Below are 12,052 nucleotides of genomic sequence, written 5' to 3'. Positions count from 1 at the left end.
ACATCAAATGAAGAAGGCTTTGTGATAGCCAAAGTCAATGGAATCTTCTTCTGTAGCTGCTACGCTCCACCGAGGTGGACATTGGAGAAGTTTAGCGCTACGATGGATAGGATAGTCGATTTGCTCACAGGCCGAAGCCCCGTTATTATCGCGGGGGATTTCAATGCGTGGGCCCAGGAATGGGGTAGTTCCCATACGAACGCCAGAGGACAGAGTTTACTTGAAGCACTTGCAAGGCTGAATGTGGACCTGGCGAACGTAGGTAATACTAGAACCTACCATAGAGAGGGACGTGAATCGATTATAGATATCACATTTGCTAGTCCCAGATGGACAAGTAATTGGAGGGTGAGCGAAGACTACACTCATAGCGACCACTTTGCGATCCGTTATCGTGTGGGTGAAAGTGCACAGTCAGTCAGAGGAGAGGTAATGACAGGTGAACGACGCTGGAGGACACAATAATTTGACCGGAATGTCTTCGTCGAGGTTTTGAAGTGGGAGCAAAACCTGTCAAACTTGTCGGCGGAAAACCTGACGAAAGTACTCACACGTGCTTGTGACGCAGCAATGACGAGGAGAGTTAATCGTAGAAACCCACATCCACCAGTTTATTGGTGGACTGAGGAAATCGCGAATTTGCGTGCCACCTGCCTTCGCGCTAGACGAAACATGCAGAGAGCACGAACTCAAATGGAGAGAGACGAGCGTAGGCCGCTTTTCAAAAATGCGAAAAGAAACCTATGCAAGGCAATTAAAGAGAGTAAAAAGGCATGTTTAAGGAAACTTTGTCTTGATGCCAATGACCGACCATGGGGCGATGCCTACAGGATAGTCATGGCAAAAAACAAAAGCGGTAGCACACCACCTGAAATGTGCCCCAACAAACTGAGGGAAATAACGAGAGAGCTGTTTTCATCATATTATTAATAGCTGGCCGCAAGTCCCGTACGACTGGGATACGAGCGATGAGGAGTTAATATCGTTGGAGGAACTGCGGGACATCGCCAAATCCCTTCAGCTGGAAAAGGCTCCGGGTCCAGATGGTATCCCGAACATTGCAGTTAAGACCGCGATTATGGAATTTCCCGAAATGTTCCGATCGTCACTGCAAATTTGTATAGAGGAAAGGATGTTTCCAGATATTTGGAAACGACAGAAGCTGGTTCTGCTGCCCAAACCAGGAAAGCCATTGGGGAACCCATCGGCATACAGGCCAATATGCCTACTGGATACGGTTGGAAAGATTCTGGAAAAGGTGATATTGAATCGTATCCAGCGGTACACCGAGGGCGAAGGCGGATTGTCCAACAATCAATTCGGCTTTCGAAAAGGGCGATGCACAGTCGACGCCATTCGAACTGTCATCGAAACGGCTGATAAAGCCAGACTCAAGAAGAGAAGAGGGGACCGTTTTTGTGCGGTAGTAACATTGGACGTGCGTAACGCCTTCAATAGTGTCAGCTGGGCAGCGATTGCTTCTTCGCTTATAAAAATGAGGATACCGAAATATCTCTACAAATTAGTGGAAAGCTATTTCCAGAACCGCAAGCTTCTATACATGACGAGCGAAGGATTTCAGGAAATGGATGTTACAGCTGGAGTACCGCAAGGGTCGATACTGGGCCCGGTTCTGTGGAATATTACGTATGATGAGGTGCTGACATTGAGCCTGCCAGAGGGAGTAAAGTTGGTTGGTTTCGCGGACGATGTCGTGCTACTAGCGACGGGTTACTCTACAGAAATCGTCCAGCTAAGAGCTTCAGAGGCTGTAGATGCGGTAGAGAGCTGGATGCACTCCAAAAGTTTGCAGTTGGCTCACCACAAAACCGAGATGGTCCTGATATCAAACCTGATTTCACCGCAAACAGGCAGGATTACAGTTGGATCATGCACTATCGAATCAAAGCGTGAGCTTAAATATTTGGGTGTGATGATTGACGACCGGCTCAGCTTTAAAAACCACGTTGAGTATGTGTGCAAGAAGGCGGCAACAGCAACGGCCGCACTCACGAGGATAATGGCGAACAACTCGGGGATCCGAAGTAGTCAGCGAAGGATAATTTCGAGTGTAGTTTCGTCAATCCTTCGATATGGAGGGGCGGCCTGGAAATCTGGTCTTAACATCCAGTGTAACCAGCAGAAGCTGAACAGTGTACAGAGGCGAATGAATTTGCGGGTCATCAGTGCATACCGCACCGTTTCGTCGGAGGCTGCATGCGTTGTAGCGGGAGTCATGCCCATCTCGGTTTTGTTGGTGGAGGACTCATATTGCTACGAAAATAGAGGCATGCAAAACGTGAGAACACGAGCCAGAGATAGCTCCATGGCTAACTGGCAGCAGCTGTGGGACAGCTCGGAAAAAGGGAGGTGGACCCATCGTTTGATCCCAAACATCAAAGAGTGGATGGAGAGAAAGCATGGCGAAGTGGATTTCTACATGACGCAATTCCTGACTGGTCATGGATGCTTCATGAAGTATCACCACAGGTTCGGACATGCGGCCTCGCCGGTCTGCCTAACATGCGGTGACGTGGACGAGACACCCGAACACGTGGTATTCTATTGTCCAAGATTTGAAGAGGAACGTGCCAACATATTCGCCGCCTGTGGACCAGAAACGACAGCGGACAACATGTTGCAGAAGATGTGTGATGACATTAACACATGGCAGGCAGTCAGTGATGGGCTCGCCCGGATAATGGCTGCTTTGCAAAGGAGTTGGAGACTGACGCAAATTGCAATTGACGCAGGATAACGTAGGTTAACTTTACTAAGCTTAAAGAGTCCGAAGCTATGAAATGAACTGCGCAAAAGAATCAGCGTAGCCGATGGGACGTGAAGATGATGTTGGGCGGTCAGGATGATATTTAATTAAAATATGAACTTCTTGGCGAGTGTTGCGAAAGTAGCGCTATGCGTGAATTAGACACCCCCTTACCGAAGTATTGCCTTAAGGGCAGGTACCGGTTTGGGAATTAGTCTGACGCCCCAGGTGGAGTTTAGGGCATATGTATAAACGGATGAGTATATAACGAGTTGACCCATTGTTCCCATGTATAGACACGGCACTCGACGTGCATTGGGAACAATTCGTAAAATTCCTTCTTCGAATTTACCACCTGGGTAACCAAAAAAAAAAAACTCGATTGTTTATTTGCACGCAATGAGGTACATTTTTACTAAGAGCAAGTTCACTGGTGTTGGGAAAATGTGGTAGAAATTTCGACACTTACGACAAATTTTGAAAATTTTGCCATGCAAAAACATTTTCAAGATCTGTGGCCTTCAAGTTTTTTAGCAACACGTGTTGTAGTTTCGCATGCTGTGATGCAAAAATAACAATATTTCTATCAGATATGGCTGAAATAGAAACAGTGCTGTAAAAAAATACAACGCTCAAAGATCTTAAAAACATTTTTGCATGGTAAAATTTTCAAAACGTCATAATTTCTAACATTTTTTCCCAACACCAGTGAACTTGCTCTAAGGTGGTGCAAGAAAATGGTGCACCAAACATAGTTAAGTATGCCATATGGCCATATTTTATGGTAATATTTTGTTCATATCGTATTTTTATCGGATCAGTATGAAGTTCTTCTTTTTTCGCTGTAAGATCGTGATTTGAGCGTAGGTTTAATGTTTGAATGATGAAAACTATAAAATTATAAGACTAATCTATTTTTCTTGACATAGGCATTTAACCTGCCTTGACATGGGCGTTCAGAACCTGTCTCTTATTCCAATATCTTATCATTTACAACTTTGTCAAAAGCTTCAATTTGTTGAATTTCCGATTTCCAGATGAATTAGAAAGAAAAACCATTGAAATTTTTGTTCACTGTACGCACGACAATTAAAGTTCAATATATTTTAACAAAACTGACAAAAATCTTGTTTGAACTTTTAAATTTTTTCGACTTTATATAACAATTCAATTTTTTTATGCCATGTGTTAAAAGCGTATTACCCTCAAACTGCACTGATAAGATATGATGAATCTCCAGCCACATCGACAATCGGCTGTGTGCGCATATTACCCAACATGCGCATATAGGAACACTTCCCCCTATAATATTTTACTGCCTGCAGATACATTAGCCAAGCAATGATAGTTCTATTTACAATAAAGCTGTCCTAGTTTCATGGCTTATTGCGACTAGTTACTTGAGACAACGTTTGCTATTATCCTGCGCGGTTAATCCGTTCGATGTAAGCTAAGGCCAATTTCATGAACCGCACCCGCATTTTTTTTAATTTATCCCTGAAGAGGGTGGAATGAATTGAGACAATTTCGGTCTCCTTGTACGACGGAAGTAAGGACCCAAAATCTGGGTCATCTGGATTTGTCATCCTTTCTTAGAACGGTTTCCTCAACTAATAAGATCCTATAATAGAATTTAAAAGTTTCCATACGCGAACTTTCAACTACGAATGATATTACAAGCAACGTTTTGCGTGCATCACGACAACATGAAAGTCTCATTAGAAACTCAACCTGTTGGTTGGGTCTAAAAAAAGCACCGAAAGAGTCGTAAGAATAGGTGAATCCAGCAATCATCGTTTTGAAACAATAAAATGGGAAAAGCATCATAATAAAGCTTTGTTTTTTCTATCGTGATTACATTTGCGATAAACAGACATATCAATGTTCTTTGAGCCATTTTAGGGGTAGGTAGCTGGAAAGATGCAGCTTAAATCGTGTAGGAACAAAAACAGCGCCGTAAACTTTCCTCCCGACTGTAAAGTGTATGAGGCCGAATTTGTCCAAACAGAAGACAACACGACGGGAACAAGAGTCATAAAATGAGCAGGAAAACAAAAGCTCCTCGACATCCCTTCGACAGTGCTGACCCCATGGTGCATCCAGCGACTAGCAAAACAATTAGTAAAACGCTTGCGAGTGGCACCAACTGAACAAAAAATACCATATTCACTCCCTTCAATTCGACAAGTCTCCTCTAGAGATAATTTCTTCCTTCCTTCTTTAGATTTTCAGCCAGGTATGGCGCCAGAAATTAAACAAATGAAAAGCATAGCACAGGAAGTAGCGTTGGTGCCATTTCCAGTGTTAGGTGAACTCCTGTTAGCCCAAACATTCCAATTTATGTATGATGTTTTGTTAAGTCTTCAAGGAAGATTTCGCTTTAAAGGATTTGCACATTCTCGTTCATTACTGGAATGGACAACTTGTTCTCGTAGATATGAACTTAAGATAAAATATATTGAACTGTTTACAAATTCTCGTTGATGAAAAATTATGAAAGCTGTCTAAAACGTACATGTGTCGTGAGAATTGTGGACAACATTAGATCAACGAAGGTATGAATCGAAGGACCGAGGAGACACCTCTCGATGACAAATTGGTTTCATGGATTTTTTTGCATCATTCCACAATTTTCAATTGCATAAAACATGAAATTTTCCATGGCTTGGTGAGGACGGAAAAGAAGGTGTAGTTACCAGTTAGTTCCCGACTCGGAGATAAAAAATAAACTAGCTGCCTGGTTCAGATCAGATGCCATATCCAGATCTGGACAAAAGTTCTGCACCATCAGCCAGGAGACACGCGCAACATCGCCCCGGCAATGGAAATGATAACGATGATGAGAGCCAGCTAAGAATGCCAAACAAGATAAGTGATTTATATCGAGAATTTCTGTTCGATTATATGACGGTAGAATGCGCGAATCGGGAAAGGAAACCGGTGGTGGACAGTAAAATGAAGAAAATAGTTTATGTTTCGTGTCGTGGCTTCAACTATAACAATCATTAGTGCTTGCACATTTTACTTTATAGCTGTGAGCTTCTTTTATTAACGGCAATATTACGCTTTCTATGCACGCATTTAGCACGGTGTGGAATGCTGAATTGGTTGCTAATTGCATTTCGCATAAATTGAAGTCTAGTTCTGTCGTTATAGTTTTTTTCCTCTCGTCGATGAATTACTGGGCACCAGTTTATTTCGCTCCTGGGTCAAGAGCTCAAAACAATCAACGGTGGTTGCTTTTTATGAACATTAAATTTTGATCCTGACTTGCAGGAAATATGAACGTTCCTTTCTTAAGTATCCCTTCAATCTGCCGTTTCCCTTCATATAAATAAGCCATTCAATATGAGTTTGTCACATTCAATTATTTTACAATAGCTGTTTTTGTTTGTTCTTTGAAACATGTTTTGAAACCATCACTTAAACACTTTTATTAATAAATTAGCTGATCAAATCGGCCTTGCTCGAGCTCTCAAAAAGGTTTGAATCCATATCAGGAGTTTCTCATTTTTAAGTATATTTATTGCATATTGTATTTTTTTAAAACTCCATTTAAATTAGGGAAAGCCGGGTAAGACGGACACATCGGGTAGAACGAACACTTCCAATATTCCTAAAATGACAATGTTTGACACGAATCTAATGATGTGAATATTTTTGCCTCAGTGTATCAAAACTTACGAAACCCTTTGTCGATTTACAGGAAGCAAGGTCTCATAATAAAAAACAAAACAAACAAAAACATTGAGAAGCCACCATTTGAAGTAATTTTCGCTACTCAGAAAGTCTTTAACCCATAAGTCGCAACATTTCCGGAAATTTCAAGCGGTGTGGAATGTTCATCAAGCTTCTCACTGACCACCTGAAGAAAAATCGGCGAATTTTGATAAAAAGACTTGAACAACAAACGTTTAGAAAAAAATATTTACTAGGTTGGTAAAGATGGACAATTCAAGGTCGGGTAAAACGGAAGCATACAGTGTCCGGCACACACAAAAAAACACTTTCCTCTAAAATCTTAAAATTCAGTTTCTCAAAATCTCATGGAATTTCAATGAATTCGTTGGAAAGCTTGTAATTTCAAGATCATTTTACAATATATTTTTTTCTTAACTCAGTAACGATCAGTTTACTTAATTGCATACTTTTAGGGTATGATCGAAAAAAATCCACTTAATGGTGTATTTTATATAAATGATTAAAACAAATTATCATAAAGTTCAAATCACTTAAATGGCCTTGATGGTTTACTGACCACGATTTTCCTTCTAGCGAACGGTAGACAATGTGCAACTCGAGACCCCATACACCCAACCTTCGGGTAGTGGTCATATCATATCTTGTCTCCAACTCCGATTCTCTACCTCCCCGTGGTGCTAGCTGCGGATCGGGTACCCAACCCCGGTGGATGCTTTGGTCGCATGCAGACTGAGTTAGGGGGCTTCGTACGCGTCTGTTCTTTATGTCACGGGCGGCGTGCGGAGTGCAACAACGTCCTGGTGGTGTTCGGGACTCAAAGCAGCAACATCACGACGGTCCTCCTGCGAGATAGTGGGGTTAGCTGCGGGCCTTGCGAGCCCGTGACTACAAAAAACATTAGCAACTAACAACGAAGAACAAATTTCGGATGGAAATGGGCACGCGACGAAAAGGGACTAGCGATTGGAAACTTGGAACATGGAACTGCCGATCTCTAAATGTTGTGGGCAGTACCCACGTGCTCTCTAACGAATTGAAGAGCCGCAAATTCGACATCGTAACGCTGCAGGAGGTATGCTGGAAGGGCTCCACAGTATGAACATACCCAGATGGTCGTGCCATCTACCAGAGCTGCGGCAACACACACTAGCTTGGAACAGTTTTTATAGTGATGGGAAAGATGCAAAAGCGCGTAATCGAGTGGTGGCCGATCAATTCACGTATGTGCCGGTTGAGAATTAAGGGCCGGTTCTTCAACATCAGCATCATCAACGTGCACAGCCCTCACCTCGGAAGTACCGGTGACGACAAAGACGAATTTTACGCGCAGCTGGAGCGTGAATACGACCGTTGCCCAAAACATGATATCAAGATCGTAATCGGGGATTTTAATGCTCAGGTCGGCCAGGAGGAGAAATTCAAACCGACAATTGGAAGGTTCAGTGCGCACCAGCTGACCAACGAAAACGGCTTCAGACTTATTGATTTCGCCGCCTCCAAACGAATGGCCGTACGTAGTACCTTTTTCCAGCACAAGTACACCTGGAGATCACCGTACCAAACGCAATCACAGATCGACCACGTTTTGATCGACAGCCGGCACTTCTCGGACATCATCCACGTCAGATCCTGTCGAGGCGCCAACATCGAGTCAGACCATTATCTGGTGATGGTGAAGATGCGCCCAAAACTCTCCGTAGTTAACAACGCACGAAACCGGCGCCCGCCTCGGTTAAATATCGCACGACTAGAGCAACCTGAGGTAGCGACAGACTTCGCGCAATCGGTCGAAGCAGCGCTGCCGGCAGAGGGCGAGCTTGACGAAGCCCCTCTCGAGGACTGTTGGGATACCATCAAGACAGCCATCAACAGCGCTGCGGAGAAAGTCATCGGTTATGTGGAGCGAACTCGACAGAACGACTGGTTCGACGAGGAGTGTAGGAGGGTAATGGACGAAGAGAATGCCGCGCGAGCGCCAGTAGTGCAAAAAGGCACCCATCGAAATGTGGAAAATCACCGACAGCGGAAGAGGCAGCGAGTCCGAATTTTAAAGGTGATCAAAAGGTGGAAGCAGCACTTCGATGAACACCTGAACGGCACACATGCAGGAGATCAAGACGGTGGGGGAAGGTACATTGCCGACGTAGCCAACGACGTAGAGGAGACACTCCCAACGATGAATGAAATTAAGGAAGCCATTCGCCAACTGAATAGAAACAAGTTGCCTGGGAAGGATGGCATCGCAGCTGAGCTCATCAAAATGGAACAAGTTGGCCGATTGCCTACACCCATTGATAGTCCGGATCTGGGACATAGAACAGCTTCCGGAGGAGTGGAAGGAGTGGGTAATATGTCCCATCTACAAGAAGGGCGACAAATTAGACTGTGAGAACTACCGAGCGATCACTGTCCTCAATGCCGCCTACAAAGTGTTAACATTACGGCAAATCCATACGACACGATCGACCATAACGAGCTATGGAAAATCATGGACGAGACGGCTTTTCCGGGGAGCTGAACAGACTGATCAAGGCGACGATGGATGGAACGCAATGCTGTGTGCGGACTTCGAATGAATTGTCGAGTTTATTTGAATCGCGCAGGGGACTTCGACAAGGTGATGGTCTATCCTGCATGATGTTCAGCGGTAGGCGAAATGCGGGGCACGATTTTCAACAGATCCAGTCAACTTATCTGCTTTGCCGATGACATTGATATAGTCGGCAGATCCTCTGCTGCGGTGGAGGAGATCTACCGCAAACTGAAACGCGAAGCAGGAAGGATTGGGTTGATGATTAATACGTCCAAGACGAAGTACATGCTGGCCTGCGGATCCGCTTGTCCAGCAATAACAAGGTCACAGTCGACGGCGACGAGCTGAAGATAGTCGAAGACTTTGTCTATCTCGGCTCACTGGTGACCGCAGACAATGACACCAGCCGTGAAATCCGGAGGCGAATTATCAGCGGAAGTCGTGCCTACTATGAACTCCACAAGCAACTGCGGTCGAGAAGACTTAGCCCTCGCACGAAGTGTAACCTGTATATAACGCTCATTAGACCGGTTGTTCTCTACGGGCATGAGACATGGATATTGCTCGAGGAAGACCTGCGTACACTCGGAGTATTCGAGCAACGAGTGTTAAGAACCATCTTTGGTGGCGTACAGGAGAACGGAGTGTGGAGGCGAAGGATGAACCACGAGCTAGCGCGACTCTAAGGCGAACCCAGTATCCAAAAGGTGGTGAAGGCTGGCCGGATACGCTGGGCGGGACATGTTGCGAGAATGCCGGTCGACTGTCCTGCAAAAGAGGTGTTCGCTACGAATCTGGTAGGAACAAGATGAGCGGGGGCCCTACGAGCGAAGTGGTTAGACCAAGTGGAGCGTTATCTGGCGAACGTGGGGTGTCCGAGAAATTGGAGAACGGTTGCCATGGACCGAGTGAATTTTAGGAATTATGTTCGTCAAGTTATGTCGTGAGACGGAATACTATGTAAATAAAATAAATAATTGTTTGCATGCTGTCAAACTCAAAGTCGAAGTTTTCGATTCAACGAGGAGGTGAAAAAACGCGAGTCGAGAGAACAAATTCTTTCCAAACACCTAGAATTTCCTGACCTGTCGCACCGGCAGTTGGGAAAAATGTTGAGCATTCATCATTCAACCGTCTCAAGAGTGTTGAAGGGGTTCCGGGAACCAGGACCGGAAAACCAGAAGACGGAGAGAAAGGTTAAGCGGTTGATTAAAGCCAATCCCAACGTCCCAAGCCGTGATTTGGCTAAAAAGATCGGCATGTCGTAGAGCTATGTACGTCAAGAATGCAAAGAAGAGAGCTGGACTACATACATACAAGATACAGAACTTACTAAACCGCGATGAGTGGCAACAATCGACAACTAAAACTCGGGCACGGAAGCTCTACGAGAAGACTGCTGCTGACAAAAAATGGCTGCTGTGTGATGGACGAAGAAACGTTTATAAAAACCAATTTTAAGCTAATTCTATAGTTGGAGTTTTTCACCGGCAAGAGCAAGTTCGATGTGGACGAAAAAATTGAGAAGAAGAAAATGTACAAGTTCGCCTCCAAATATCTCGTTTGGCAGGCCATCTGCTCTTGCGGACTGAGGAGTGAGCCTTTCAAGACAAAGGGCACAGTAAATTGCGAGATCTACAAATCTAAGTGCCTCGAGAAGCGCCTCTTGCCGTTCTTGCAGCAGCACGACAAAGCTTTACTATTTTGCCCAGATTTGGCATGGTTTCCTGGAGTGATATGAGGCCAATTCTGTCCATTTTGTTCCAAAGGACGTGAACCCGCCAAACTGTCTGGAGCTGCACCCGGAGGAGCAATACAGGGCAATAATGAAACGGAAACTTCGGAAGAGCAAGAAGACAGTCAAAGACGAGAAGGACATGTTAAGAAAATGGAAAAAAACCGAGAAACTGGTACCGGATGACGTTGTAAAGACTTTGATTTTACCCTCAAGGATAAACTTCAGACCAAGCCCTACAAGATCCAAAAGGTTCAAGACCTTACGGTGAAGCAGAAACAAGAACGGGTAAAAAGAGAGAAGGCGCTGCTGAAGAGGGCCGCGGAAGGAAGGTTGAAGAATATCGTGTTTACCGATGAGAAACTCTTCACCGTACAGCAGTTCGTGAATAAGCAGAACGACAGAGTTTGGTTGCCAGACAGATCACGAAGCCATGCCGACTTGCTGACAGCCACCCAAAATATATACCGGGAACTAGTTCTACAGAATGTCGTCGAACCGTGGGCAAGTCGACATTTCGGTTCCAGGGATTGGGTTTTCCAACAGGACTCGGCACCGGCTCACAAAGCGAATAAAATTCAACTTTGGATTGCGCAACATTTTCTAGCGTTCATTTCGAGCTCCGATTGGCCGGCGAGTTCACCAGACCTGAACCCTATGGACTTCGCTATTTGGAGTATGTTGGAGGCCGAAGTCTGCTCTAAGAAACATGAAGGTGTGGAGGTCCTGATGCGACATCTCGTGGCAGCATGGGATAAAATACCACAAGAACACCTGCAGCAGGCCTCATACGATGCGTTCCTCGACGTAACTGCGTTCTGTGCTGCACAGTAGGCCCGACCATTTTATGTTTTAAATTATTTTAATGTTTCTTAGTTAACATAAATGAAAGCATGAACAAAGACAAGAAGAATAATAAACATATTTTTATAACTCTTTGGGACTCAGACTTAAGTTCTGGCTGTGGAAGTACGATTAGTGATTCGAAGCATAACTTTGTCAAAAATTTTTAATGTCAACAAAAATTGTTGAAAATAATGCTTTTTTTTAATGAATGGCGCGTTGTGTCGTCACGAAACTAAATCGCTCTAAAATAAAATAAAATAAAAACCTACGAAATCCAAACAGTGCTTTGTTGGTTGTAATAAATTGATACTTTGGTAAAATTTTCATGAAGTTTGGTCCGATAGAAGATTATAAAAGTACTGTTTTGAAGGAAAAGTTGAGCGTTGTGACATCATGATTTAGATCGCATATATTTTGATAACGGCTCGTTCAATGGAAATATTTTTGATTTCAAGTTGTAGCGCTTTTA

The 12,052-nt window shown here is 44.1% G+C and overlaps 1 protein-coding gene across 1 annotated transcript in view; it reads right to left on the bottom strand.

Annotated features, from left to right (window-relative positions):
• The window catches only part of LOC129753661 (serine/threonine-protein kinase S6KL), a 225,540-nt gene that overhangs the window by 54,079 nt on the left and 159,409 nt on the right, over positions 1–12,052 (bottom strand). The gene's annotated exons all lie outside the window — the stretch shown is intronic.

This window comes from Uranotaenia lowii, chromosome 1, assembly GCF_029784155.1.
Source record: "Uranotaenia lowii strain MFRU-FL chromosome 1, ASM2978415v1, whole genome shotgun sequence".
NCBI lineage: Eukaryota > Metazoa > Arthropoda > Insecta > Diptera > Culicidae > Uranotaenia > Uranotaenia lowii.
The sequence above is the reverse complement of the archived record's forward strand: the minus strand, read 5'-3'. Positions and strand labels throughout refer to the sequence as shown.